The sequence below is a fragment of the Synchiropus splendidus genome, chromosome 18 (assembly GCF_027744825.2).
Source record: "Synchiropus splendidus isolate RoL2022-P1 chromosome 18, RoL_Sspl_1.0, whole genome shotgun sequence".
In the NCBI taxonomy this organism is placed as follows: Eukaryota; Metazoa; Chordata; class Actinopteri; order Syngnathiformes; family Callionymidae; genus Synchiropus; species Synchiropus splendidus.
The window spans coordinates 15,441,863-15,456,889 of record NC_071351.1 but is presented as its reverse complement, the minus strand read 5'-3'; the positions used below and the strand labels follow the sequence as shown (position 1 = coordinate 15,456,889).

The 15,027-nt window shown below is 44.9% G+C and overlaps 15 non-coding genes across 15 annotated transcripts; 10 read left to right on the top strand and 5 right to left on the bottom strand.

Moving 5' to 3' along the window:
* Positions 1-1,169: 1,169 nt before the first annotated feature.
* Positions 1,170-1,308, bottom strand: LOC128750260 (U4 spliceosomal RNA). Its single transcript, XR_008413065.1, has one exon. It is a non-coding gene; the product is annotated as a U4 spliceosomal RNA (small nuclear RNA).
* An 821-nt stretch (positions 1,309-2,129) lies between these two features.
* trnas-aga (transfer RNA serine (anticodon AGA)) lies at positions 2,130-2,210 on the top strand. The gene has a single exon. It is a non-coding gene; the product is annotated as a tRNA-Ser (tRNA).
* A 276-nt stretch (positions 2,211-2,486) lies between these two features.
* On the top strand, positions 2,487-2,599 carry LOC128750251 (U5 spliceosomal RNA). Its single transcript, XR_008413056.1, has one exon. It is a non-coding gene; the product is annotated as a U5 spliceosomal RNA (small nuclear RNA).
* Positions 2,600-4,002: 1,403 nt separating this feature from the next.
* Positions 4,003-4,141, bottom strand: LOC128750249 (U4 spliceosomal RNA). Its single transcript, XR_008413054.1, has one exon. It is a non-coding gene; the product is annotated as a U4 spliceosomal RNA (small nuclear RNA).
* Positions 4,142-4,962: 821 nt separating this feature from the next.
* Positions 4,963-5,044, top strand: trnas-aga (transfer RNA serine (anticodon AGA)). Its single transcript has one exon. It is a non-coding gene; the product is annotated as a tRNA-Ser (tRNA).
* Positions 5,045-5,320: 276 nt separating this feature from the next.
* Positions 5,321-5,433, top strand: LOC128750250 (U5 spliceosomal RNA). Its single transcript, XR_008413055.1, has one exon. It is a non-coding gene; the product is annotated as a U5 spliceosomal RNA (small nuclear RNA).
* Positions 5,434-6,834: 1,401 nt separating this feature from the next.
* LOC128750237 (U4 spliceosomal RNA) lies at positions 6,835-6,973 on the bottom strand. Its single transcript, XR_008413043.1, has one exon. It is a non-coding gene; the product is annotated as a U4 spliceosomal RNA (small nuclear RNA).
* Positions 6,974-7,794: 821 nt separating this feature from the next.
* trnas-aga (transfer RNA serine (anticodon AGA)) lies at positions 7,795-7,876 on the top strand. Its single transcript has one exon. It is a non-coding gene; the product is annotated as a tRNA-Ser (tRNA).
* A 276-nt stretch (positions 7,877-8,152) lies between these two features.
* Positions 8,153-8,265, top strand: LOC128750248 (U5 spliceosomal RNA). The gene has a single exon (XR_008413053.1). It is a non-coding gene; the product is annotated as a U5 spliceosomal RNA (small nuclear RNA).
* A 1,401-nt stretch (positions 8,266-9,666) lies between these two features.
* On the bottom strand, positions 9,667-9,805 carry LOC128750361 (U4 spliceosomal RNA). The gene has a single exon (XR_008413162.1). It is a non-coding gene; the product is annotated as a U4 spliceosomal RNA (small nuclear RNA).
* Positions 9,806-10,627: 822 nt separating this feature from the next.
* On the top strand, positions 10,628-10,709 carry trnas-aga (transfer RNA serine (anticodon AGA)). Its single transcript has one exon. It is a non-coding gene; the product is annotated as a tRNA-Ser (tRNA).
* Positions 10,710-10,985: 276 nt separating this feature from the next.
* LOC128750246 (U5 spliceosomal RNA) lies at positions 10,986-11,098 on the top strand. The gene has a single exon (XR_008413052.1). It is a non-coding gene; the product is annotated as a U5 spliceosomal RNA (small nuclear RNA).
* Positions 11,099-12,496: 1,398 nt separating this feature from the next.
* Positions 12,497-12,635, bottom strand: LOC128750328 (U4 spliceosomal RNA). The gene has a single exon (XR_008413129.1). It is a non-coding gene; the product is annotated as a U4 spliceosomal RNA (small nuclear RNA).
* Positions 12,636-13,457: 822 nt separating this feature from the next.
* Positions 13,458-13,539, top strand: trnas-aga (transfer RNA serine (anticodon AGA)). Its single transcript has one exon. It is a non-coding gene; the product is annotated as a tRNA-Ser (tRNA).
* A 276-nt stretch (positions 13,540-13,815) lies between these two features.
* LOC128750245 (U5 spliceosomal RNA) lies at positions 13,816-13,928 on the top strand. The gene has a single exon (XR_008413051.1). It is a non-coding gene; the product is annotated as a U5 spliceosomal RNA (small nuclear RNA).
* The last annotated feature ends 1,099 nt before the right edge of the window (positions 13,929-15,027 follow it).

Genomic DNA, 15,027 nt, shown 5'->3' with positions numbered 1-15,027 from the left:
CTGGTGGTTAGAGACCACCTTGGGAAAAAGATCCACTTTGTATCCGTGACAAACCTCACGGTTAGTGGGGCAGGCGATCGGTTGGTGATTTCACAGTGCTGTCGGCCCGTACGGACTGGAATGTTTTATTTCTACTTTCAAAGGGTTTTACTCAATACTTTGAGGAAACTGCGTGGAAAGATCAGACCCTGCCTTTAATTGAAGGACTGTCACGACATACAGTCCGGTAGAACTCTAATCAGCTGAAGACCAATGAAGTCTCACACACACTATGCTACGTGACGGTTCTACAGACCGATTCCCGGTGGACACAACGTCACGTCATTCAGCATATTCCGCCCCAAGACACAGCACGATTGCCATGTGACAGTTCTGCAGACTCAAAATAGCCAAAGGATCCGAAACACGAACCAACGTTGTTGGTAGGACTTGAAATTACGCCGGTACAAGTCAATGGATTTCAAGTCCATCGCCTTAACCACTCGGCCACAATAACATCTGGACGAGAGAAACGTTTTCAGTCATTTGTCAATTTGGAAATACTGAGTAGTACAGAAATTACGGTATGTCAGAAGAGTAGACTTGCAATAGCTGGAAAGCGCTCAACTACAGTACCATGTACGGCGGAACGTATGAGCCGACTCCAATGGTAACCACAAACCAGGATACGCTGAACACAGTAAACAGCACCTCAAAGAAAAGGAGCATCAACAATTGAGCAAAGCCCCAATGGCTTTCATCAACACAAACCTTTAACTCATGGTGTCGTCCTCTGCAGCATGTGACGAGAAAAGGACAAACCGGGTACTTTTCTTTTTTTACATTCATAAAGATCCACTTTGGTTCACTGAAGAACTTCAAGGTTCTCTACCACATTTGACGTCAAAGTAGAGTTGGTGACCTGAAATAATGTAAAAATGTGTGCTCAGTGTTTTCATCGTACTGCGCGCTTGTGCGATCCCCAGTGGACTGAAACCTTTTATTTCTGTTTCAAGAGGGTTTTTGTCCAATACTGCGAAAACAGCGCAATGAAAAAGAATCGGACACAATCTTGAAGCGTTGGACGGTCGGAAATGGTCTTGCTAGATTACGATCACGTATCTCGGCAGGTTCTTATTTTGCCGAGGAGTCGGGAATTTTGGGATTTTGTTACATCAACAGCAAACATGTCCCCACAGAGACAGCAAAAATTGCCGTAACAACTGTATTTCAAGTCGTCAAGGCGGGGTATTGGGTAAAGTTTTCAACTAGCAATAATCGCGCCTCGGATAAACCTCATAGGCTACGATACTGCCACTGCGCAAAGCTGCTGCTTGAGTTGCTCAGATGAGGACCCATGTAATTACACGTTACATTACGTGATGGTTCCACAGAGCCACAACCACAAATGATGCTCAAGTATTCCCACCTGCATTCATAACACTCACACTGCTGTATTTTAGACATGACCGATGCAGCCATTTATGTACAGAGTGGAACTGAGTGGAAACAAATCTTGATTTGACATGGACTAAAAGAAATAGAGAAGCTAAGGAGCCTTACTGAGTCAGCCAAAAACACCATCGCACCGCATGTTTGTAAATCCGGTATTGTCGAGTTCTCTATGTGAAAGTGAATGTTCCTTGACGGGAATCTGTGCAATGCCGTTCTTGTGTAAACTGTAGCTGCCTTCCAAGCAGTTGACCTGGGTTCAGTTCTCAGGCTTTGCCAATTGTTTTTGCCATCAAACCATGGATGGCAGAATATTTGTGCCTCAACTGTCAACACCAGAAATGTCCCATTTCGGCTGGACGCGGACGACCAACACATAGGTGTCAATGGGAAAAAATCAATCTCCGCCTCGCGTTGTTGGTAAGACTCGAAGCTACGGGGGAAATCCCCAATGGATTTCAGTTCCACGGCCTTCATCGCTCGTGCCTTCAGTGGATATGTGACTGGGCCGAAGAAACCAGTTCTGTGAATCACGATTGAATGGAATGGGGTACGTGCAGTGGCTGGGAATCGAACCCAGGTCAATTGCTTGAAAAGCAGCCATCATCATTGATGCTTGAAAGAAGACGGAGAGATGATGCGAACCGATTTCTAATCAACCAATAACAAAATGAATGATGAAGTGGCTGGCTTCCGGTGTTGTTGTGGCCGAGTGGTTAAGGCGATGGACTAGAAATCCATTGGGTTTCCCTGCGTAGGTTCGAGTCCTACCAACAACGTGAATGGAGAATTTCTCGCCTTGTGACCTATGCGTCGCAGTCAGCTTCCAGAATTACCTGATGTTTGAAGCCCAAACAGCTTGAGCGTTGTGGACAAGCTGCTCATGGAGTTTAAGTTGCATCTCATTATCTTGTGTAGTACTTTTTGACGGATGACTTCGCTCCTTTATCTTCATTCCAGATGTTGTGAGACACGCACCGTGCAGAGGGCGCCACCATGACTTAAAGGTTGATGTGGAAGAATACAGCTCCTTCTCTGGTTCAGTATCAGTAGTTCACTCATGTTTCTCTTCAGATCGTATAAATCTTTCGCCTTTTACTAAAGATTTCCGTGGAGAGGAACAACATGAGTTTTTACTAATTTTTTGATGCTCTACTCTTGTAGGGCTTCTCGCAGTGTTCAATGTAACCTGACTGGTTAACGACTTTGGGTCACAAGTGCATCGTTTATGTATATCCATGAAGTAGCACAGTTTGTTGTCTTACTTTAATTGAGCCATCACTCAATTTTTTTCAGAACAACATGTGTTCCTCTTCTCAAAGTGTCTCTCTTTTTGTCGTGATCCTCATTCTCATGTCTCTGTGACGTAATTGGTCAGCGCGTTTGGCTGTTGTTGGAATGGCTGGTGGTTAGAGACCACCTTGGGAAAAAGATCCACTTTGTATCCGTGACAAACCTCACGGTTAGTGGGGCAGGCGATCGGTTGGTGATTTCACAGTGCTGTCGGCCCGTACGGACTGGAATGTTTTATTTCTACTTTCAAAGGGTTTTACTCAATACTTTGAGGAAACTGCGTGGAAAGATCAGACCCTGCCTTTAATTGAAGGACTGTCACGACATACAGTCCGGTAGAACTCTAATCAGCTGAAGACCAATGAAGTCTCACACACACTATGCTACGTGACGGTTCTACAGACCGATTCCCGGTGGACACAACGTCACGTCATTCAGCATATTCCGCCCCAAGACACAGCACGATTGCCATGTGACAGTTCTGCAGACTCAAAATAGCCAAAGGATCCGAAACACGAACCAACGTTGTTGGTAGGACTTGAAATTACGCCGGTACAAGTCAATGGATTTCAAGTCCATCGCCTTAACCACTCGGCCACAATAACATCTGGACGAGAGAAACGTTTTCAGTCATTTGTCAATTTGGAAATACTGAGTAGTACAGAAATTACGGTATGTCAGAAGAGTAGACTTGCAATAGCTGGAAAGCGCTCAACTACAGTACCATGTACGGCGGAACGTATGAGCCGACTCCAATGGTAACCACAAACCAGGATACGCTGAACACAGCAAACAGCACCTCAAAGAAAAGGAGCATCAACAATTGAGCAAAGCCCCAATGGCTTTCATCAACACAAACCTTTAACTCATGGTGTCGTCCTCTGCAGCATGTGACGAGAAAAGGACAAACCGGGTACTTTTCATTTTTTACATTCATAAAGATCCACTTTGGTTCACTGAAGAACTTCAAGGTTCTCTACCACATTTGACGTCAAAGTAGAGTTGGTGACCTGAAATAATGTAAAAATGTGTGCTCAGTGTTTTCATCGTACTGCGCGCTTGTGCGATCCCCAGTGGACTGAAACCTTTTATTTCTGTTTCAAGAGGGTTTTTGTCCAATACTGCGAAAACAGCGCAATGAAAAAGAATGGGACACAATCTTGAAGCGTTGGACGGTCGGAAATGGTCTTGCTAGATTACGATCACGTATCTCGGCAGGTTCTTATTTTGCAGAGGAGTCGGGAATTTTGGGATTTTGTTACATCAACAGCAAACATGTCCCCACAGAGACAGCAAAAATTGCCGTAACAACTGTATTTCAAGTCGTCAAGGCGGGGTATTGGGTAAAGTTTTCAACTAGCAATAATCGCGCCTCGGATAAACCTCATAGGCTACGATACTGCCACTGCGCAAAGCTGCTGCTTGAGTTGCTCAGATGAGGACCCATGTAATTACACGTTACATTACGTGATGGTTCCACAGAGCCACAACCACAAATGATGCTCAAGTATTCCCACCTGCATTCATAACACTCACACTGCTGTATTTTAGACATGACCGATGCAGCCATTTATGTACAGAGTGGAACTGAGTGGAAACAAATCTTGATTTGACATGGACTAAAAGAAATAGAGAAGCTAAGGAGCCTTACTGAGTCAGCCAAAAACACCATCACACCGCATGTTTGTAAATCCGGTATTGTCGAGTTCTCTATGTGAAAGTGAATGTTCCTTGACGGGAATCTGTGCAATGCCGTTCTTGTGTAAACTGTAGCTGCCTTCCAAGCAGTTGACCTGGGTTCAGTTCTCAGGCTTTGCCAATTGTTTTTGCCATCAAACCATGGATGGCAGAATATTTGTGCCTCAACTGTCAACACCAGAAATGTCCCATTTCGGCTGGACGCGGACGACCAACACATAGGTGTCAATGGGAAAAAATCAATCTCCGCCTCGCGTTGTTGGTAAGACTCGAAGCTACGGGGGAAATCCCCAATGGATTTCAGTTCCACGGCCTTCATCGCTCGTGCCTTCAGTGGATATGTGACTGGGCCGAAGAAACCAGTTCTGTGAATCACGATTGAATGGAATGGGGTACGTGCAGTGGCTGGGAATCGAACCCAGGTCAATTGCTTGAAAAGCAGCCATCATCATTGATGCTTGAAAGAAGACGGAGAGATGATGCGAACCGATTTCTAATCAACCAATAACAAAATGAATGATGAAGTGGCTGGCTTCCGGTGTTGTTGTGGCCGAGTGGTTAAGGCGATGGACTAGAAATCCATTGGGGTTTCCCTGCGTAGGTTCGAGTCCTACCAACAACGTGAATGGAGAATTTCTCGCCTTGTGACCTATGCGTCGCAGTCAGCTTCCAGAATTACCTGATGTTTGAAGCCCAAACAGCTTGAGCGTTGTGGACAAGCTGCTCATGGAGTTTAAGTTGCATCTCATTATCTTGTGTAGTACTTTTTGACGGATGACTTCGCTCCTTTATCTTCATTCCAGATGTTGTGAGACACGCACCGTGCAGAGGGCGCCACCATGACTTAAAGGTTGATGTGGAAGAATACAGCTCCTTCTCTGGTTCAGTGTCAATAGTTCACTCATGTTTCTCTTCAGATCGTATAAATCTTTCGCCTTTTACTAAAGATTTCCGTGGAGAGGAACAACATGAGTTTTTACTAATTTTTTGATGCTCTACTCTTGTAGGGCTTCTCGCAGTGTTCAATGTAACCTGACTGGTTAACGACTTTGGGTCACAAGTGCATCGTTTATGTGTATCCATGAAGTAGCACAGTTTGTTGTCTTACTTTAATTGAGCCATCACTCAATTTTTTTCAGAACAACATGTGTTCCTCTTCTCAAAGTGTCTCTCTTTTTGTCGTGATCCTCATTCTCATGTCTCTGTGATGTAATTGGTCAGCGCGTTTGGCTGTTGTTGGAATGGCTGGTGGTTAGAGACCACCCTGGGAAAAAGATCCACTTTGTATCCGTGACAAACCTCACGGTTAGTGGGGCAGGCGATCGGTTGGTGATTTCACAGTGCTGTCGGCCCGTACGGACTGGAATGTTTTATTTCTACTTTCAAAGGGTTTTACTCAATACTTTGAGGAAACTGCGTGGAAAGATCAGACCCTGCCTTTAATTGATGGACTGTCACGACATACAGTCCGGTAGAACTCTAATCAGCTGAAGACCAATGAAGTCTCACACACACTATGCTACGTGACGGTTCTACAGACCGATTCCCGGTGGACACAACGTCACGTCATTCAGCATATTCCGCCCCAAGACACAGCACGATTGCCATGTGACAGTTCTGCAGACTCAAAATAGCCAAAGCATCCGAAACACGAACCAACGTTGTTGGTAGGACTTGAAATTACGCCGGTACAAGTCAATGGATTTCAAGTCCATCGCCTTAACCACTCGGCCACAATAACATCTGGACGAGAGACGTTTTCAGTCATTTGTCAATTTGGAAATACTGAGTAGTACAGAAATTACGGTATGTCAGAAGAGTAGACTTGCAATAGCTGGAAAGCGCTCAACTACAGTACCATGTACGGCGGAACGTATGAGCCGACTCCAATGGTAACCACAAACCAGGACACGCTGAACACAGTAAACAGCACCTCGAAGAAAAGGAGCATCAACAATTGAGCAAAGCCCCAATGGCTTTCATCAACACAAACCTTTAACTCATGGTGTCATCCTCTGCAGCATGTGACGAGAAAAGGACAAACCGGGTACTTTTCTTTTTTTACATTCATAAAGATCCACTTTGGTTCACTGAAGAACTTCAAGGTTCTCTGCCACATTTGACGTCAAAGTAGAGTTGGTGACCTGAAATAATGTAAAAATGTGTGCTCAGTGTTTTCATCGTACTGCGCGCTTGTGCGATCCCCAGTGGACTGAAACCTTTTATTTCTGTTTCAAGAGGGTTTTTGTCCAATACTGCGAAAACAGCGCAATGAAAAAGAATGGGACACAATCTTGAAGCGTTGGACGGTCGGAAATGGTCTTGCTAGATTACGATCACGTATCTCGGCAGGTTCTTATTTTGCAGAGGAGTCGGGAATTTTGGGATTTTGTTACATCAACAGCAAACATGTCCCCACAGAGACAGCAAAAATTGCCGTAACAACTGTATTTCAAGTCGTCAAGGCGGGGTATTGGGTAAAGTTTTCAACTAGCAATAATCGCGCCTCGGATAAACCTCATAGGCTACGATACTGCCACTGCGCAAAGCTGCTGCTTGAGTTGCTCAGATGAGGACCCATGTAATTACACGTTACATTACGTGATGGTTCCACAGAGCCACAACCACAAATGATGCTCAAGTATTCCCACCTGCATTCATAACACTCACACTGCTGTATTTTAGACATGACCGATGCAGCCATTTATGTACAGAGTGGAACTGAGTGGAAACAAATCTTGATTTGACATGGACTAAAAGAAATAGAGAAGCTAAGGAGCCTTACTGAGTCAGCCAAAAACACCATCACACCGCATGTTTGTAAATCCGGTATTGTCGAGTTCTCTATGTGAAAGTGAATGTTCCTTGACGGGAATCTGTGCAATGCCGTTCTTGTGTAAACTGTAGCTGCCTTCCAAGCAGTTGACCTGGGTTCAGTTCTCAGGCTTTGCCAATTGTTTTTGCCATCAAACCATGGATGGCAGAATATTTGTGCCTCAACTGTCAACACCAGAAATGTCCCATTTCGGCTGGACGCGGACGACCAACACATAGGTGTCAATGGGAAAAAATCAATCTCCGCCTCGCGTTGTTGGTAAGACTCGAAGCTACGGGGGAAATCCCCAATGGATTTCAGTTCCACGGCCTTCATCGCTCGTGCCTTCAGTGGATATGTGACTGGGCCGAAGAAACCAGTTCTGTGAATCACGATTGAATGGAATGGGGTACGTGCAGTGGCTGGGAATCGAACCCAGGTCAATTGCTTGAAAAGCAGCCATCATCATTGATGCTTGAAAGAAGACGGAGAGATGATGCGAACCGATTTCTAATCAACCAATAACAAAATGAATGATGAAGTGGCTGGCTTCCGGTGTTGTTGTGGCCGAGTGGTTAAGGCGATGGACTAGAAATCCATTGGGGTTTCCCTGCGTAGGTTCGAGTCCTACCAACAACGTGAATGGAGAATTTCTCGCCTTGTGACCTATGCGTCGCAGTCAGCTTCCAGAATTACCTGATGTTTGAAGCCCAAACAGCTTGAGCGTTGTGGACAAGCTGCTCATGGAGTTTAAGTTGCATCTCATTATCTTGTGTAGTACTTTTTGACGGATGACTTCGCTCCTTTATCTTCATTCCAGATGTTGTGAGACACGCACCGTGCAGAGGGCGCCACCATGACTTAAAGGTTGATGTGGAAGAATACAGCTCCTTCTCTGGTTCAGTGTCAGTAGTTCACTCATGTTTCTCTTCAGATCGTATAAATCTTTCGCCTTTTACTAAAGATTTCCGTGGAGAGGAACAACATGAGTTTTTACTAATTTTTTGATGCTCTACTCTTGTAGGGCTTCTCGCAGTGTTCAATGTAACCTGACTGGTTAACGACTTTGGGTCACAAGTGCATCGTTTATGTGTATCCATGAAGTAGCACAGTTTGTTGTCTTACTTTAATTGAGCCATCACTCAATTTTTTTCAGAACAACATGTGTTCCTCTTCTCAAAGTGTCTCTCTTTTTGTTGGGATCCTCATTCTCATGTCTCTGTGACGTAATTGGTCAGCGCGTTTGGCTGTTGTTGGAATAGCTGGTGGTTAGAGACCACCTTGGGAAAAAGATCCACTTTGTATCCGTGACAAACCTCACGGTTAGTGGGGCTGGCGATCGGTTGGTGATTTCACAGTGCTGTCGGCCCGTACGGACTGGAATGTTTTATTTCTACTTTCAAAGGGTTTTACTCAATACTTTGAGGAAACTGCGTGGAAAGATCAGACCCTGCCTTTAATTGATGGACTGTCACGACATACAGTCCGGTAGAACTCTAATCAGCTGAAGACCAATGAAGTCTCACACACACTATGCTACGTGACGGTTCTACAGACCGATTCCCGGTGGACACAACGTCACGTCATTCAGCATATTCCGCCCCAAGACACAGCACGATTGCCATGTGACAGTTCTGCAGACTCAAAATAGCCAAAGCATCCGAAACACGAACCAACGTTGTTGGTAGGACTTGAAATTACGCCGGTACAAGTCAATGGATTTCAAGTCCATCGCCTTAACCACTCGGCCACAATAACATCTGGACGAGAGACGTTTTCAGTCATTTGTCAATTTGGAAATACTGAGTAGTACAGAAATTACGGTATGTCAGAAGAGTAGACTTGCAATAGCTGGAAAGCGCTCAACTACAGTACCATGTACGGCGGAACGTATGAGCCGACTCCAATGGTAACCACAAACCAGGATACGCTGAACACAGTAAACAGCACCTCGAAGAAAAGGAGCATCAACAATTGAGCAAAGCCCCAATGGCTTTCATCAACACAAACCTTTAACTCATGGTGTCATCCTCTGCAGCATGTGACGAGAAAAGGACAAACCGGGTACTTTTCTTTTTTTACATTCATAAAGATCCACTTTGGTTCACTGAAGAACTTCAAGGTTCTCTGCCACATTTGACGTCAAAGTAGAGTTGGTGACCTGAAATAATGTAAAAATGTGTGCTCAGTGTTTTCATCGTACTGCGCGCTTGTGCGATCCCCAGTGGACTGAAACCTTTTATTTCTGTTTCAAGAGGGTTTTTGTCCAATACTGCGAAAACAGCGCAATGAAAAAGAATCGGACACAATCTTGAAGCGTTGGACGGTCGAAAATGGTCTTGCTAGATTACGATCACGTATCTCGGCAGGTTCTTATTTTGCAGAGGAGTCGGGAATTTTTGGATTTTGTTACATCAACAGCAAACATGTCCCCACAGAGACAGCAAAAATTGCCGTAACAACTGTATTTCAAGTCGTCAAGGCGGGGTATTGGGTAAAGTTTTCAACTAGCAATAATCGCGCCTCGGATAAACCTCATAGGCTACGATACTGCCACTGCGCAAAGCTGCTGCTTGAGTTGCTCAGATGAGGACCCATGTAATTACACGTTACATTACGTGATGGTTCCACAGAGCCACAACCACAAATGATGCTCAAGTATTCCCACCTGCATTCATAACACTCACACTGCTGTATTTTAGACATGACCGATGCAGCCATTTATGTACAGAGTGGAACTGAGTGGAAACAAATCTTGATTTGACATGGACTAAAAGAAATAGAGAAGCTAAGGAGCCTTACTGAGTCAGCCAAAAACACCATCGCACCGCATGTTTGTAAATCCGGTATTGTCGAGTTCTCTATGTGAAAGTGAATGTTCCTTGACGGGAATCTGTGCAATGCCGTTCTTGTGTAAACTGTAGCTGCCTTCCAGGCAGTTGACCTGGGTTCAGTTCTCAGGCTTTGCCAATTGTTTTTGCCATCAAACCATGGATGGCAGAATATTTGTGCCTCAACTGTGAACACCAGAAATGTCCCATTTCGGCTGGACGCGGACGACCAACACATAGGTGTCAATGGGATAGAAATCAATCTCCGCCTCGCGTTGTTGGTAAGACTCGAAGCTACGGGGGAAATCCCCAATGGATTTCAGTTCCACGGCCTTCATCGCTCGTGCCTTCAGTGGATATGTGACTGGGCCGAAGAAACCAGTTCTGTGAATCACGATTGAATGGAATGGGGTACGTGCAGTGGCTGGGAATCGAACCCAGGTCAATTGCTTGAAAAGCAGCCATCATCATTGATGCTTGAAAGAAGACGGAGAGATGATGCGAACCGATTTCTAATCAACCAATAACAAAATGAATGATGAAGTGGCTGGCTTCCGGTGTTGTTGTGGCCCAGTGGTTAAGGCGATGGACTAGAAATCCATTGGGGTTTCCCTGCGTAGGTTCGAGTCCTACCAACAACGTGAATGGAGAATTTCTCGCCTTGTGACCTATGCGTCGCAGTCAGCTTCCAGAATTACCTGATGTTTGAAGCCCAAACAGCTTGAGCGTTGTGGACAAGCTGCTCATGGAGTTTAAGTTGCATCTCATTATCTTGTGTAGTACTTTTTGACGGATGACTTCGCTCCTTTATCTTCATTCCAGATGTTGTGAGACACGCACCGTGCAGAGGGCGCCACCATGACTTAAAGGTTGATGTGGAAGAATACAGCTCCTTCTCTGGTTCAGTGTCAGTAGTTCACTCATGTTTCTCTTCAGATCGTATAAATCTTTCGCCTTTTACTAAAGATTTCCGTGGAGAGGAACAACATGAGTTTTTACTAATTTTTTGATGCTCTACTCTTGTAGGGCTTCTCGCAGTGTTCAATGTAACCTGACTGGTTAACGACTTTGGGTCACAAGTGCATCGTTTATGTGTATCCATGAAGTAGCACAGTTTGTTGTCTTACTTTAATTGAGCCATCACTCAATTTTTTTCAGAACATGTGTTCCTCTTCTCAAAGTGTCTCTCTTTTTGTCGTGATCCTCATTCTCATGTCTCTGTGACGTAATTGGTCAGCGCGTTTGGCTGTTGTTGGAATGGCTGGTGGTTAGAGACCACCTTGGGAAAAAGATCCACTTTGTATCCGTGACAAACCTCACGGTTAGTGGGGCAGGCGATCGGTTGGTGATTTCACAGTGCTGTCGGCCCGTACGGACTGGAATGTTTTATTTCTACTTTCAAAGGGTTTTACTCAATACTTTGAGGAAACTGCGTGGAAAGATCAGACCCTGCCTTTAATTGATGGACTGTCACGACATACAGTCCGGTAGAACTCTAATCAGCTGAAGACCAATGAAGTCTCACACACACTATGCTACGTGACGGTTCTACAGACCGATTCCCGGTGGACACAACGTCACGTCATTCAGCATATTCCGCCCCAAGACACAGCACGATTGCCATGTGACAGTTCTGCAGACTCAAAATAGCCAAAGCATCCGAAACACGAACCAACGTTGTTGGTAGGACTTGAAATTACGCCGGTACAAGTCAATGGATTTCAAGTCCATCGCCTTAACCACTCGGCCACAATAACATCTGGACGAGAGACGTTTTCAGTCATTTGTCAATTTGGAAATACTGAGTAGTACAGAAATTACGGTATGTCAGAAGAGTAGACTTGCAATAGCTGGAAAGCGCTCAACTACAGTACCATGTACGGCGGAACGTATGAGCCGACTCCAATGGTAACCACAAACCAGGATACGCTGAACACAGTAAACAGCACCTCGAAGAAAAGGAGCATCAACAATTGAGCAAAGCCCCAATGGCTTTCATCAACACAAACCTTTAACTCATGGTGTCGTCCTCTGCAGCATGTGACGAGAAAAGGACAAACCGGGTACTTTTCTTTTTTTACATTCATAAAGATCCACTTTGGTTCACTGAAGAACTTCAAGGTTCTCTACCACATTTGACGTCAAAGTAGAGTTGGTGACCTGAAATAATGTAAAAATGTGTGCTCAGTGTTTTCATCGTACTGCGCGCTTGTGCGATCCCCAGTGGACAGAAACCTTTTATTTCTGTTTCAAGAGGGTTTTTGTCCAATACTGCGAAAACAGCGCAATGAAAAAGAATCGGACACAATCTTGAAGCGTTGGACGGTCGGAAATGGTCTTGCTAGATTACGATCACGTATCTCGGCAGGTTCTTATTTTGCCGAGGAGTCGGGAATTTTTGGATTTTGTTACATCAACAGCAAACATGTCCCCACAGAGACAGCAAAAATTGCCGTAACAACTGTATTTCAAGTTGTCAAGGCGGGGTATTGGGTAAAGTTTTCAACTAGCAATAATCGCGCCTCGGATAAACCTCATAGGCTACGATACTGCCACTGCGCAAAGCTGCTGCTTGAGTTGCTCAGATGAGGACCCATGTAATTACACGTTACATTACGTGATGGTTCGAAAGAGTCACAACCACAAATGATGCTCAAGTATTCCCACCTGCATTCATAACACTCACACTGCTGTATTTTAGACATGACCGATGCAGCCATTTATGTACAGAGTGGAACTGAGTGGAAACAAATCTTGATTTGACATGGACTAAAAGAAATAGAGAAGCTAAGGAGCCTTACTGAGTCAGCCAAAAACACCATCGCACCGCATGTTTGTAAATCCGGTATTGTCGAGTTCTCTATGTGAAAGTGAATGTTCCTTGACGGGAATCTGTGCAATGCCGTTCTTGTGTAAACTGTAGCTGCCTTCCAAGCAGTTGACCTGGGTTCAGTTCTCAGGCTTTGCCAATTGTTTTTGCCATCAAACCATGGATGGCAGAATATTTGTGCCTCAACTGTCAACACCAGAAATGTCCCATTTCGGCTGGACGCGGACGACCAACACATAGGTGTCAATGGGATAAAAATCAATCTCCGCCTCGCGTTGTTGGTAAGACTCGAAGCTACGGGGGAAATCCCCAATGGATTTCAGTTCCACGGCCTTCATCGCTCGTGCCTTCAGTGGATATGTGACTGGGCCGAAGAAACCAGTTCTGTGAATCACGATTGAATGGAATGGGGTACGTGCAGTGGCTGGGAATCGAACCCAGGTCAATTGCTTGAAAAGCAGCCATCATCATTGATGCTTGAAAGAAGACGGAGAGATGATGCGAACCGATTTCTAATCAACCAATAACAAAATGAATGATGAAGTGGCTGGCTTCCGGTGTTGTTGTGGCCGAGTGGTTAAGGCGATGGACTAGAAATCCATTGGGGTTTCCCTGCGTAGGTTCGAGTCCTACCAACAACGTGAATGGAGAATTTCTCGCCTTGTGACCTATGCGTCGCAGTCAGCTTCCAGAATTACCTGATGTTTGAAGCCCAAACAGCTTGAGCGTTGTGGACAAGCTGCTCATGGAGTTTAAGTTGCATCTCATTATCTTGTGTAGTACTTTTTGACGGATGACTTCGCTCCTTTATCTTCATTCCAGATGTTGTGAGACACGCACCGTGCAGAGGGCGCCACCATGACTTAAAGGTTGATGTGGAAGAATACAGCTCCTTCTCTGGTTCAGTGTCAGTAGTTCACTCATGTTTCTCTTCAGATCGTATAAATCTTTCGCCTTTTACTAAAGATTTCCGTGGAGAGGAACAACATGAGTTTTTACTAATTTTTTGATGCTCTACTCTTGTAGGGCTTCTCGCAGTGTTCAATGTAACCTGACTGGTTAACGACTTTGGGTCACAAGTGCATCGTTTATGTGTATCCATGAAGTAGCACAGTTTGTCTTACTTTAATTGAGCCATCACTCAATTTTTTTCAGAACAACATGTGTTCCTCTTCTCAAAGTGTCTCTCTTTTTGTTGTGATCCTCATTCTCATGTCTCTGTGACGTAATTGGTCAGCGCGTTTGGCTGTTGTTGGAATGGCTGGTGGTTAGAGACCACCTTGGGAAAAAGATCCACTTTGTATGCGTGACAAACCTCACGGTTAGTGGGGCAGGCGATCGGTTGGTGATTTCACAGTGCTGTCGGCCCGTACGGACTGGAATGTTTTATTTCTACTTTCAAAGGGTTTTACTCAATACTTTGAGGAAACTGCGTGGAAAGATCAGACCCTGCCTTTAATTGATGGACTGTCACGACATACAGTCCGGTAGAACTCTAATCAGCTGAAGACCAATGCAGTCTCACACACACTATGCTACGTGACGGTTCTACAGACCGATTCCCGGTGGACACAACATCACGTCATTCAGCATGTTCCGCCCCAAGACACAGCACGATTGCCATGTGACAGTTCTGCAGACTCAAAATGGCCAAAGCATCCTAAACACAAACCAACGTTGTTGGTTGGACTTGAAATTACGCCGGTACAAGTCAATGGATTTCAAGTCCATCGCCTTAACCACTCGGCCACAATAACATCTGGACGAGAGACGATTTCGGTCATTTGTCAATTTGAAAATACTGAGTAGTACAGAAATTATGGTATGTCAGAAGAGGAGACTTGCAATAGCTGGAAAGCGCTCAACTGCAGTACCATGTACGGTGGAACATATTAGCCAACTCCAATGGTAACCACAAACCAGGATCCACTGAACACAGTAAACAGCACCTTGAGGAAAAGGAGCACCAAGAAGTGAGCAAAGCTCCAATGGCTTTCATCAACACAAACCTTTAACTCATGGTGTCGTCCTCTGCAGCATGTAACGAGAAAAGGACAAACCGGGTACTTTTCTTTTTTTACATTCATAAAGATCCACTTTGGTTCACTGAATAACTTCAAGGTTCTCTA